General features: G+C 47.6%; 1 long non-coding RNA gene across 1 annotated transcript in view; it reads left to right on the plus strand.

The window, feature by feature from the left end:
• Window positions 1-12867, plus strand: part of LOC115253412 (uncharacterized) — a 138965-nt gene that overhangs the window by 49925 nt on the left and 76173 nt on the right. Inside the window, exon 3 of the long non-coding RNA XR_003891736.1 lies at window positions 11566-11730. This is a non-coding gene — a long non-coding RNA (uncharacterized lncRNA). The remainder of the gene's footprint in view (window positions 1-11565; window positions 11731-12867) is intronic.

Consider the following 12867-nt stretch of genomic DNA (forward strand, 5'->3'; position numbering starts at 1 on the left):
TCACATTCGCGCTAACATTTATTATCACTGTCAAAAAGAGGCGCGGCGGGGCCCCCGCACGCCGCTGCCGTGCACTCCTGAAAGGTCAGACAGGAGAGGATATAGAGGAAGGCAAATGTAACGGGGTGTCACCGAGCTGGGACCCAGAAACTCCGACAGGTAACGGGGAAGTGTCTTTATAGGTCAGATGGGATGACTGGAGTTGCAAATGAGGCTGGAGGAAAAGTAGTGGCGGGGGAAGAGCACCAGGATGGTTCTACGCTTCTTCAGATGAGAACCTGTGAGACCACGTAGGTACTTAAGGTGACCTCTCCGCAAAAAACAGGCGAAAGCGCACTTGCTCATGGCGTAATAGGCGTCGACTGGAGCTTATTTTAGCCTCCCTGCATGGCTGCATATTAAAACAGAGCATTTTGGGGAAATTTGTGGAATTTGCGTCACAAAACAAGCTTATCATTTCTAGGCACGCCGGTCTGCGCCTCGTGTAAACACAGCGTTTGTTGGGTCGGTGAGTGTTTACAGCGTTTTTAGGCGTTCCAGGCTCAGTGGGTGTCAGGAGCAGTGCTGGGGAGCACTACTGTAATCACTCAGACGTATTATTTCCTTCCTTTGGCAGAAGTTATGCTGCAGACTACAACATTCACGCCGTGGCGCCGGTTCACGGAGAAGACCTCTACACTTGCTTCACACAGACGCTCAGAGAATAAGAAAAGAAACCGACCCTCAAGGCAGGAGCACCATCGTACGACGGTTCCTTCCGCGTGTTGTAGAACCTCACAATCGGCCACGAACAGAGCGGTTGTTTTTCTGGAGTTGTTGGCCAAAGTGGTGGTTGTGATAGATGGATGGATATACAGGCGGATAAACCTAGAGGTGCTTGGCAGGAGTTCCCTGCGGTGGTAGCGGAAGGTGGCTGTGTCTTCTGGAGGGAGTGGGTGGCCATTGATTTTATTCGCAGCTTTTATGACTCATTGGAGGGTCTTTTTGTCCGAGGCAGAGCTTCAGCTCACCACGCTGACATCCCATTGGACAGGATACAGCTCGATAAAAGACCGGCAGCAAATCACTGTTTAAGTTGTTTTTCTTCTGAGCTTCTCAGGAACAGTCGATGCTGGTTAGCTTCTTCACCAGTCTGGCCGCACGCGGGTGTCCGTTCGGCACCCAGATTCCTCCTGAAATCAAGAATCGCCTCCTTTTCTTTGGGTGGCATCAGGAAATGCATCAATTGTGTTGAGGTTTTTCTGCAGCGACAATGAGAGTGTCGCGTTTACTGTCTCGATCTTATTGAGAAGGGACATGAAAAGGGGGAAATTTGCAACGCTGATGAAAATTTTGTCGTCTTCAAATGCAAACAGCATGTCGCGGATTTATGTTTTTGGCATGTATGAAACATGTATCGATCAACAACAGATCTGAAAAACATCAGGAGTATTTGTCACTAGATCAGAGTTTAGATGGAAAACATAAACAATGTATGAGCACAAAGATTAGCTCCCCCTCCCGGGAAATGACACGATATCGCACCATTACAACAACGAGGCTGCAGGGAGTTGATTGATTTTAGCAGCAATACAGAAGAAATTATGCTAACATCAAACAGTTTGTGACTACCAAGCACTTCAATTATCCCGTGAGAAGCTCGCAACAAGACTTGCGTGAGTGGGCGTTTGCTGCTCATCGCTCCTGAAACCGTCGAGCAAGCGAAGCGATGGCGCGCTCGCTGCAGCATGAACGAGGTCACCGTCATTAAAAGGGAAACTGTAAGTGCAGCTGCAACCTGCGAAAATTGGCCTTATTATTAACCAGATTCCTCCTCATTTGCGTCGCAGCAACAGCATTAGCTACGAGCGTGAGTGCAGGGTAACGTAAAACGCTCGCAGGGTGACGGATGTGTGGTCCAGGAAGCGCGTCATGAAGGGAGGGGAAAGGATCCCATTAAGGCTAGTACAAATCTCCGCCCACCCCTTTGGGTAAGACAGTTACGCCCGTCGGCGTGTCCGAGTGACGCCTCGGAGACCTTTAAAGAAGGCGGAGCAAACGTGGGACAGTGGCCTACAACAGGCGCTGAGTCTTGAGGTGACTTGAGTCAGACGTTTGATCCATCACCCCCCCCCCCCCCCCCCCCCCACCCCCCCACCACCACCACCACCACCACCATCTGGGAGGAAAGAAGACTCGCAGGATGGGGGTGTTGGAGGAGGAACCCTGCGGAGTTGTGTTATGGAGTTCCCGCACCAACAAAGAAATCCTCTGGAGATCCAAGATAACGCCCCGGCCTTCAAAGCAGCAGCAGCCGCCGTCAAATATTTTCTCACTTTATGTATCTCCCCCCCCCCCCCCCCCCCCCCCCCCCATTCCCCCCCCCCCCCCCATTCCCCCCCCCCCCATTCCCCCCCCCCCATACCTGGAAGTTATGATAGCTTTTTTTTTTGGCTAAGATCTCCTAAAAAGACAGATCCAGAGCCTCGAGCTCCCCGCCCAGTCACAAGGAGGCCCAATATTTAGAGAATACATCGGTCCAAGACGGTACTCCCTCCCAACCTTCAACTGAGATGACGAGACCCAGCACTCCAGAAGTGACCGTAATCTCAACCTACGAGCAAGCGCTTACTGATGGGCTCAAATCCCTCTTTTGAGCGAGTCCAAAAACAAGGCTCTCTTCCTCTCATTTCCACTCCCACAACTCCTTTGGGGTAAGTTCTGACCCATTTCCACCCCTGCTGATGGAGGCTTAAAAACAGAAGCACACAGCACATAAATAAAGGAGCTACCCTCAAAATATTGTGTACAGACCCGCCATCCTCTCCTGTGATTGGGTCACCAGTGTCCATGTGGGCGTGTCCAGATGACACAACTGTACTGTGGTGAAATAATGCTAAGCTATTTAATGACACTTTGACAGCTCCAGATGCCCCGAGTAAAACACTGCTCGCGACTCGGTTGCTAGCTCAGAACAGTCGTGGCTGCATAGATTAATCGTTTTGCCAGATGTGCTAATTATGTATATCCAGCTTTAATGTGGTGGAATTAAGGGGGGGAAAAGCGACCGCTGTTTGCTAATCTGCTAAACCCATTTACGTATTTATACTCGAGTGTGTGCAGTCGGTCTTGTTTGTGTCCACAAACAAGCGTGTATGGATCCACGTGTCCATGTGTGGCTCCCCCCCCGCCCTTCCACATCTGTCCGGAATATTCTGCAGTCTTCCAAAAATACCCGGCTCATGTGTCTCACCTTGAGTGCTGACCCGAGCCCACTGCCAGCTTAATAAACTTAATGGACTCTGAGCTAACCTGCGATGAGTTCATCAGGTGGCTTCATTTCACACTTCTCATATTTATGCTAATTGGGAACACAGGCGAGGACCAAGGCCGGACGTCGGCGTCGAGGAGCCGCCCAATGGAACAACTAGTTCTGTTATTATCTTTACTAAAAATAGCCCAGGCGTTGTGTAAGAGGGTGGAAATGAGAGTGTGCCCTGTAATCACATTGATGGTACATATTGATAATACCCTTTATGCTTTGGGACTGCTCAGGTTATTCAGTTATAAGCCCTCAAATATCTGGACATTTTAACAGTATTTGTCTTTTCTGTCTTACGCATTTGCTGTCCTTTGTTTTATGGCACCGACGACCACGTTGCCTGGGAAAGTCCTCCATGTTTTCCTTTCTTTTTAAGCTATCAGTCATTTGTTTAAATGGCCGTCATTGTAGCTATGTTGACGCTAGCAGCTCATCTTTTACAGACTCCAGCAGCTGTGATTGCTCTGCTCAGCCATTTTGTACCATCCCCCCCCCCACCATTTTCAGCCACACATCCTGTTCCACACAGATCAATTTGGCCCGACCCGATCCGCAAATAAAACATTTGTCCAATGTTTCCTCCTCCCCTCTTTCTTTCTTTGTAGCAGTCGGGCTTCGAAAGTCTGAAATACAGCTGTCATCCGACCTTGTCGGGGGGTCACTTGTGGGTGGGGCGGAAGGACATGGCGGCAGATGTTGCTGCCGTCGCCAGCAGCTGCTTCAGCATCCCGGCCAAAAAAGTCTCTTCCCTCCATCCACCTAGCCGACCCAAAATAAATCCGGAAGATGTGATGCTACTTCCTGTCACGCTGCAGAAGTAAATCCCTGACGGTGGTGCTGGTGCCACCTTGTGATTTGCACTCAGGATCTAAAGAAAGGAAGCAGGGAGTGAAAGTCTTCCGCTGTTGTTGCATAGACGTGACAGCCTTTGGTCTTTGGGGAGCTTTCTTCCAGACGTTATTGATCTAGTCTTCTAGCATCACCCCAGTTTTTAATGACCATGATAGAGATGGTGATTTTTACCTTTGGAGTGGTAATACGTAATCCTTGTTTACCTTCTTAAATCCATATGTGTGACAGTTTAGAGGAAAAACCCCTCTAAATTATTGTCTCTCTCCTTTCCATCCTTCTGTCTACGTTCTTACGCTCCTTCCTTATCTCCCCCCATCACTCAGCGGCTTCATCTCCCCACAGAGTAGCTTTCCCTCGACCTGCTGCCAGCACAAAAAATAAATTGCTCGGCAAAAGCTGGGAGCCGCTTGTGAAAAACTCACCTCCGTCCCACTTAAATCAATAGCAAAGACTCTAATTAAATCCCTTCAGTTTCATATTCGCCCACTTGAACCTGCGATTTTCGGTACGTTTCCTCTGTCAGGGTAAGCCTCGCCTGCTTTAACTGGCTAAAAATTTCACGCACACTTGTCCGGTCGGACCTGCACAAATGTCAGGCAGGATCGTGGATTTAAAGCTTTGCAATTAGGATACAAACTAAAAGGATCTCAAGGGGGCTCTAAACTGTACCTACACCCACCGTTGACACCAGTTAATATCAGCATGTGTTTTATGGGCGCGTCCATATGGGACAAACCCTATTTCATGCATTTCGAGGACTAAAACTCTTGTGAAACCATTAACACTGAGTGGGGGATGTTTACCCCCATATGCCGGAGCGGCTCGTACCATTTACAGGGACATCGGTGCTGCGCCAACACCTAAGCAGCATGCTAGCATAACTAGCTGAATTTTGGGATTAGCATAAAGGTCCAGTCATCATGGAGAACATCAGCATTCTTATTTTCTCAAACATCTGAGCAATATTAAATATTTCTGTGAAATAGTTTCCACTTTTCCGCTGCAGGAGCTTTTATCATTTAGGTGGGATGTTGGACAACTTTGATTCATTTCCACAGCGGGGGAACAAAATCTTTCCCATAATTTATCAAGTTTTCACTGTTGTTCCTGGGTCTTTTGAGCATCTACGCTGAGGGAGAAAGTCAGAGGGAATATGAGTCTGCAACTGAAAATGACTGTATCGCCCCGCAGCCCCATACCTCAACATGATTTCAATATATATTCAAGAAGTGTGCAGTGGAAACACAAAACCCAACTGTCTTAACAGTCACTTTTTCCTGATACTTCATCATTGTATGGTTAAAGATTTAAGTCACCTGAATATTAAAGAACACCAACATACACATTATGTCATTTATCCAGTTCCTCTCTTTACAGCTGCAGGCATGAGCCAATTATTTCGGCCTCGGTGCACTTCTAAGGCTTTTTCCCCCAATGTCGAACTGTTTCCTTCCTGTATGACATCCTGCCTGCTGAAGATAGGACATCTGAAATGGAGTTGCAGCAGGTTACAGCCCCACAGGTGTGAAGGGAAAACCGGCAGCTCGGCCGAGTGTTGCTGTGGTCAAGCAGACATGCATTCACAATCACAGGTGTTGTTGTGCCGTGCTGTAAAATACAAACAAAGGGGTGCGAAGCGAAGCCGTGGGTGGTGGCGAATCAGAGAGCAAACAAAACAAAACGCCCACCGACGCTCGCGAAAGTTAGCGGCCAAACAAGTCGTAAATAACCCGCCTGTCTGCGTGAGTCTCCCGCCACAGAAGCAGGAATGGGATCAGATTAACACGGATTCATCCAGTTTGCTTTCAGGGGACGTTGGGGCGAACCAGATCCCACGCCCAGAATGGCCCCCATCCTGTCACGCTTGTTGATCAAGGCTCCAAACGATAATGCCGCAGTTTGTTCAGACGTATCTCGAGACACGAACCAGAACCTCAACCATTTTTGGGGCTTTGGGACGTTCCTGCTGGAGTTGCAAGATACAGCATCAATCATGCAGGATTCTAAGCCTGAGTGGTTTAATCCAAACCTAATCTGATTATCAGATTGGTTGGATCCAGGCTGATGTTCTTCAGGAGTATCGGCCGGGTTGTTTTGGGTCTGTAGTCCTGGTTCGATTCATTTGGAATCAAACAAGAAATGAAATGAAAATTCCAGCTCTTTTTTTTTTTATGTCGGCATCAAAGAATCAAGTCAATCTTTAGTCATATTCTTCCAATTTCTCGCAATACCCAAAGGTCCATTCGAATGAAATCAGCGAGTCAAGACCTCTGCCACGTCTCTATATTGAAATTCTTTACCGGCAACGCAGAGTTAAAACCTTCGAGAAAGAAAATTCCTTCAAGGTTTTCAAGGAAACGGGACTCTCTTTTTTCTCCGAGCATCTCTGCTCTTCCCGTCGTACTCAAACATATACAACCCGAGCTCTCCCAGAGGTTTTGAGATTGCAGCTATTTGCAGAAATAAAGAAAAGTTGATTAAAATAAATGGTTCTTGTAATCTAAACGAGGCACATTTTATGATCAAATCCCCAGCTGAAGCTCTCGCTGTTTATGTGCATGTTTTTCTTTTTGGCAATCTGGGCTCTGCAGGGACGCACAGAGGCGCTAAAAGATGAAAGATTCTGCCCGAAGATAAATCGGATAACCTGCTTCTGCCATTAGTAATACCTTTTCTGCTGGTGAACAGCAAGACAGGAGACAGAGGGCCGACGGGAGGAAGCAGAGGGAAGGTGGAGAGAGAGCAGCCAGGAAGGAATGAAAGCAAGAAGTTGGCAGTAATTAGCCATTAAACAAAAGCCCACTCGGCTAGGTTTTGGCTTGTTTCACACCTCGGGCCATCTCTCAGAGCCCGCTCCGGCTGCTCGGAGGTGCCCTACAGCGGGGCCATGTCCGGGCTTTCAATTCATCTGTCACACTTGAGCCTCGCCTGACAGGCAGGGACGACTCTGGGATCCAAAATCCCCAACATTGGCTTTACAATCCGCAGGGTTTTGACTCTCTCCGTCTTTAGACCCTCGGCCCAAGTGAGTAACACTTAAAAAAAACCTTTTAGGGTTCTAGTAGTCAGCCTGATCAGAAAAGAAGTTTTAAACGCTAACAATGTGTCCCCCTCCCAATCTTGACTGGGAGCTGGTTCCAGAGAACCGGAGCCTGAAGTCCTGGAGTTTTTGAGAGCACAGCACTCTGGTGGGATGACAAGGAGTTATGAGATCACTTAAATAAGATGTCCTGTCCTTGTGTGCTGGAACTGTGCTTTATAAAAGGTATTTATCTTAAACAAGCGCCCCAAAGACAAGTTGGATCCACAACTAGCACGGTGCTAAAAGTCGTACAAGCCAGATGGAGCGGTTTCCTGCCCAGGTGCTTGGGGGCTTTCCTTCCAGGCCACATTAACAGCCCGGCAGCGTCCCTCCCACCTGCGCGGCCGCGCTGATTTCTGGAAAGCCTCGCGTTGACAGGCCCTTCATTAGAGTCTTTGTCTTGGAAGAACATGGTACATAATTAATGTCTGCGTGATGGATTACACCGGTAGGTTGCAACCGGCGCAGAGGTCGGCAGAAAACAGCGGAATCGATGCTCGGCTATGTTCCCCCTAACACGCCTCGTGTTTGCCCGTGCCGGGGCCTAATTTGCTGATTAGAAAGTCACAATATTTACAGTATTGTGGACTGTGGTGCAGGTACGCGGAGTAAACCCCCCACTTCCTGTTTATTCTGCCAGTTTTCACGCATTTGCGGGCTGACAAATGGCGGTATTTGTTGTGACTCTCACAGGTGGGTGGATGTAAATCATTAATCAACGCCATTGTTAATGACGCAGAAAGCACAGTGGAAATTAAACCCCTTCTGCTTCCATCTTCTCTAATCTCCAAGTGCCGTGCTGTGATTTGAGCCGGGATGATAAAGATAACTTGCCGCGCCGTTTCTCTGCCTTAATTTTTCATTAGGAAGCTGCACCGCTGCCGCTCTTTCAGTTTTGTCCCTGGTTGTTGTTGCTGTTATGCGCTGGATGTATCCATTACGTCAATTTCTTGCCGCGGAATCAGATTAATGAACTTGACATTTGACTTCCGTCAGGAAATGCACATCCTCCAGGCTATGTTTTAATAAAATAAACTGGACCTAAAATGCAGCATTCAGCTTGCTGAAAAGATCAAGTGGGTTCTAATGGCACTGGATGAAGTGGACTCTCTGTCACGGACGGGTTGATCAGGACTCGAACGCAGGCCTGGACACAATGGTAAAATGGTCAAACAGCTTTATTTACGGGGGGGCACACAAAGAACACGAGGAACACGGAGCACACGAGGGCAGCCCTCCAGGACTGGGGAGCACCCAGGGAACAGGGGCGGCCCTCCAGGAGACATGAAGCTGGAGCGGCCCCCCCCCCAGGAGACACAGAACACCAGCACACGACGAGGAAGACGAACAGACACGCTGACAAGACGAACAGACACCCTGGCACTGACAGGCAGGCGCAACCTGCTTAAATAGGCAGCACGATGTAAATTGCCGACAGGTGCGCCCGCTAGCAATGCCAGCTGCCACCAATTGTGCCCCACACCACCCCCTTCAGGACAACGACCGACACAACCCAGAAACCCTGACACACCCAAATCCCACATCCTTTTTTTCAGATATGCTTAAACCCCCTTTATTCAACACTAGATTGTGGCTTCTCTCCAGAATCATCAGCCTAAATATAGCAACAGTCTCATAATAAATAATGAAAACAAATAAACCTTATCAGCATTTGGACCTTCTTTGTGTTAAAACCCAGTTTTGGAGAGCACCTGAGGTCCACCTGAAGCTGATGACTCGGAGCCCTTTTTGTGGCAGGTTGTCCACGATTCCTGAACTGATTATCCAGCCTGGGAGTTTTGAAAACATCCCCAGATCATCCATTAAAGCTTCCCAGTTCTTCCCAGCAGATGTAGTGGTGCACTCTTTTAGACCTGCGCTGACACGTAATAAAGCCGTGCTGCTCTCCAGCTGCTCAAGCTGTTTTCCCAACCTACCATCAAGACATCTGATCAAAAGAGATCGGCTCATTACTGGTTCCAGAACTCCCTTTTATCCAATATGCATATCCTTAACCAACAGCCCCGCCCCTTCAATGAGCTCCTCATGTCTGCTAGCATAAGCTTCTTCTCTTCTCTTCACCAGCCTCGAGGTTCTACAGTAAAAATAGGTCGTAAATTAATTCCAAGAATATTTGGATTATCTTTAAGTAACTCCAGAAGCTATGACGCAACCGTGCTTCCATGCGAGGGGAAGTTCCTTTTGTGTACGTCTGCGCTTTGATGAAAGCCCATTAAAGCTAACGCGCAGTTTGATGCTGAAATGCAAACAAGTGACGGAGCGTTCCATTTGTTGGCGAGGAGGAGCCACATAAAAGAGCATTGCTTATGAGACAGAGCGAGACGGAGAGAGACACAAAACACCCGACGCCCGCGTGTCCCCGTCAGCCTTCTGATATGAATTTATGTAGCTGTTTGTTGCTCGTGCATTATTCTTTTTGAAGAAAAAAACAAAACCAAACAAAGATGAGTTGATGCTGACCAGCCCCCCTTTCCAAAACCAAAGCGGAGTTTAATTAAACACAGCCATCCGGGTAGGCGGGGTTAATTTAAAATCAATTAGGCCAGTCGTTTAAAATTGGACTCTCTTGAGCCACATGCTAACGCACTCGCAGCTAATAGCTTGAGCAAAGCAGCCGAACGACAGGGACGCGCCCCGGTAACAAGACGTCTGCTGATCCTGTTCCGCCGTGGTAACGTGGCTGATGACTAGTTGGAGCGCCGTCATCTGTTTTTGTGTTTGGTTTCTTCTTGGCAGTTTCAGTCCGACATTTTGGAGGTTTGGATCGATTCTGCCAACAGCAGAATTATTCAATATCTGCTCAAATGTTCATATGCATCGAAACGCAGGCGCTCGATAGGAGATTGCCCTGGCCTCTGGTTTCCAGGGAAACTGTGTGTGTGTGTGTGTGTGTGTGTGTGTGTGTGTGTGTGTGTGTGTTTCACATGCAGCTGGCAGCATCTGTGCAAGAGCTTCCTCTAATGCCGCCTCAGATGTATGTTTTCGAGGACTGTGGTGCACCTGGTGCCCAGTTTTGATGGGGGGGCGGAGCCATTTGAAGCGATTTTTTATTTATTTATTTATTTTAATGCGAACGTGAATATAGCGAGATGCACAGGATGTCACTCTGTGTGTGTGTTCATTTTTCTGCTTTTGTATTTCCCTGCTGCATCTCCAGTTTATATCGTCTTTAATTTATACAGATTTGATCTGAGTCAAAAAAGAAAACACGTTGGAGAAGACTGAGCGCACGAGGAAAAAACCTGCTAATGAGGCAGTTTGGAGTCTGAGCATCAGACAGATGGCACTACATAAGCGTTTTATATATTCATGTGTTGTTATTTTAATGGATTATAGAGGCGGCAGAACCTTGTCTCTGCTGTAATAACCTCTGAAATTACATAGCATGACTTAGCTTCTGGTTCCTACATCTGTGCACACTAACAAAGCTTTTATTACCAGGATTTTAATTCATCTGGGTAAATCAGAGTGGTTTGTGTTCTGGAAGGTTCTGGAAAATGTATCCAAAGCCTGCTGATGATGTCTGAGGGACGTCAATGCTGGTCCGTCGACCTCCGTTTCAGCGTGTGTTCTACATTAAGCTCAGCTAGCTTGTTGGCTCTTCTTTAGGTACAGTCTTGGTTCGCAGTAGCAACTTAATGGAAGCACAATGAAACTCTATTTAAAACCTTGAGTAAATGATAAAAGCCCCCCAGCAGTGGAACAGGAGCTAATCTTGCTAACGTCAGATGTGTAGCATGACACAGCAAAACTAGGAAAAGGTTAATTTTGTGAGAACACTGCAAAAGTACAATGTTGTGTGTCGGCCACCAGGAGGGTGAAGCTACTCATTAACGTGGATCAGATACAGCCCAGGAGTTGTTTTTGTCATAATTTCAGTAAAAAATTTAGGAAATTAAATAAATTCAAAAAGTCGAAGTGGAGCCTCAGACACGTCCTCTGGTACATAATGGACTTGTGATTAATGGCGCTATCTTCAAAGCCAATTAATGAAAATGTGGTTCTTTACGGCGAAATAAAGCAAATTAGAGGGATTCTGGGGCCTCGTGATGATGAAATAAATGATGCAGCACCTGTCAAACACATGCAAATGAGACCTAAAGCCATAATTAATTGAAACACTTTTAAGGCCACGGTGGGATGTTGTTGTTCCACTGGTGTGCGCTGGTTTGAGGAGAGTTCAGAGCCTAAAACGAGTCGACTTTGTGGAGAAAACGTGCTTTAGATTCAGTTTGTGACTCCAGACCGATGATCACAGCGCCATCTTTTCTTTCTTCCTCTCTTTCTTTATCTCCGCTGTTCACACCAGCTGATAGCGGTGGGCACGGCCAATCGCTTCCGGCAGATGAGGAAATTTTGATTGCAGAGCGCAGGGGAGCTGCAGCCCCGCCTGCGGACCGACCGACGCCGGGGGACCGGGGGCGGCTCTAATGAGGAGAGACATCCTCACCCTTCTCCTGTCACCCGCTGAAAGGTGCGATCATCCTCACATCCGTCCAGAACACATCCCTCCCCCACGTTGTGTGTCGCCACTGAAAGTATGAACAGGTGATTAACGTGACAGTCATCCTCCGATGGCAGCGTTTTTTTACGGTTGCCGCGGTAACCACACGGTTCACTGCTACAGCAAACACATGTCAAAATGAATGCCTGGAAATTGGTACATCAGTTCCAACCTGTGTAACGCTGTAATATTACATTTATTGATCTTTTCCCACAAGTCACACCAATGAGGGAGCAAATTCCAACCATCTTATTATATAGTAAGCATTTAGGCTAGCAGGTGGCTATAGAGGCTATCTTTGGTTTGAGGTGTTTGTAGCATAGGCAGGTGGAGACCTACATGACCTGAAACCACCTCATCAAGGCCCCTTTTAGCATGCAAATGAGCTAGCAGCTACTACAAACCCCAAATTATCATACACCACGGGCAGCTGGCACTTCACTTTAAAATGTAGCTATCCTGCAGCTAATGCCAATAACTCTGTAATCACATTATCGGCCTCCACAGAACACTCGAGTCTGGAGTCCGGGGTGACTCTGCGTGTGTGTGAGGAGAAAAGAAAGGTGTCCGTGGCACTTGAAGGTTGTTGTTTTGTCGCATCCCCTCCCCTCTCCCCGTGTGGTATTCTGTCAGAGTCGGCCCGCTGACATTTTCAGGCGGCTGAACTGCGAGACCTTTGGGTGTCACCCTCTGTTGTCACTCCTGACTTGTACAGGCCAGACAATGATGCGCGGGTGCTGCGGATGGAGGAGAGGGGGTGGATGATATACAGTCAACCTCAAGGTCTACCCAGCCCAAAGTTGTTTTTCAAGTGCTCCGTCAGCATATGTCGGCAGTAAAGTATGGGGAAAAAAAACAAAACATTTAGCAGGCGGTTTGGGATTTGCTGGATGCGAAGAAAAGTTTTTTATTTCTAATCATTCTAATCATTCCAAGCATCGTCGAGCAGAAAAATAATAATAATAAAAAACACGAGTCGTCATTACTACCCCTTCGCAGTTCATCATATCACCATTTGCGAGCCTGATGGTGGGCTGTTTAATTGCCCCTGACAAAATCAAATAGGGTTGACCCCTGAGGGAGTTTATGACGGCACACTTCTTATCC

Source organism: Takifugu rubripes, chromosome 18, assembly GCF_901000725.2.
Source record: "Takifugu rubripes chromosome 18, fTakRub1.2, whole genome shotgun sequence".
Taxonomy (NCBI): Eukaryota; Metazoa; Chordata; class Actinopteri; order Tetraodontiformes; family Tetraodontidae; genus Takifugu; species Takifugu rubripes.